This window comes from Lycium barbarum, chromosome 4 (genome assembly GCF_019175385.1).
Source record: "Lycium barbarum isolate Lr01 chromosome 4, ASM1917538v2, whole genome shotgun sequence".
NCBI lineage: Eukaryota > Viridiplantae > Streptophyta > Magnoliopsida > Solanales > Solanaceae > Lycium > Lycium barbarum.
The window spans coordinates 107,885,900-107,886,944 of record NC_083340.1 but is presented as its reverse complement, the minus strand read 5'-3'; the positions used below and the strand labels follow the sequence as shown (position 1 = coordinate 107,886,944).

The window sequence follows — 1,045 nt, the reverse complement described above, 5'->3', positions numbered from 1 at the left end:
CATTGATTCTGATTTTGATAGCCACCTTGGTAATTCTGTCTTTGATAACCCCCTTGAGAGTTATTAACATAATTGGCATCTTCAACCTGCATGGGTGGCCCATCAAGGAATGGACCATCTTGAGCACGGTACATCCCTTTTGGCAAAACTACATCATCCTCACAAACATTTACTTTTTTGATCTGAGATTCATCGAACTTCTTCGTCAGCAAGGAAATATTTGTTGCAAGCTCTGCCAATGTTTGTTGGGTATCCTGATTCTCCTTCACTATATTCTGGAGCATAGCACTACCATATGGTACCACATCAGCATTGTTTGAGTGCCAAGCCTGATTATGAGTTGTCAGCTTGTTAAGTATGATGGTCACTCGTCGAAAGGTCTTGTTCATAAAACACCCATCAGCTGCATTGTTAGCTACTGACTGTGTCACTGGATCTAACCCTATGTAGAACTTCTCCATCAATATATTTTCCGGAAAACCATGATTCGGGCTCTTCTGCAAATACTCTTTGAACCTCTCCCAGGCTTCATATAGTTGTTCCCCCGGTCGCTGCTTGAATTCATATATCTTGTCGCGAATCTCAGCCTTCTTGCTAGGGGGGTACCACTTTGTAAGAAAAACAGCTACCGTTGGCGCCAAAATTTGATACGCTCAAATTACACCTATTAATGGTATAACGCGGACGTTGTCAAATATAGTAACCCAACGAGGTTAGGGTCGAATCCCATAGGGAATATGGTGTGAAAAGGTTACTAAAGTCGTAGATGCTAGGTTCTAGGTCTAATGTCTTAATCCGATAATTTGTATAAAAGTTGGTTGTTTCTATGACTAATTGCTAAAATATTGCTTTGGTGGAAATTTATAGTAAAAGAAACTAAGGTTGTGTCCCCGCTAGATAGGGTGTATGATCATGGGTGTTGGTCTTGATATACTTATAATGGATCATTATATGAATGCACTTAATCTCTATGTGGATCTCTACTATTTCCCAATAAATAAAGATTATATCTTTCTATGATTTTCCCAAATATAAGAAAGTGATA

The 1,045-nt window shown here is 39.1% G+C and overlaps 1 non-coding gene across 1 annotated transcript; it reads left to right on the top strand.

Moving 5' to 3' along the window:
- Nucleotides 1-477: 477 nt before the first annotated feature.
- Nucleotides 478-583, top strand: LOC132638955 (small nucleolar RNA R71). The gene has a single exon (XR_009582010.1). It is a non-coding gene; the product is annotated as a small nucleolar RNA R71 (small nucleolar RNA).
- Nucleotides 584-1,045: the final 462 nt, after the last annotated feature.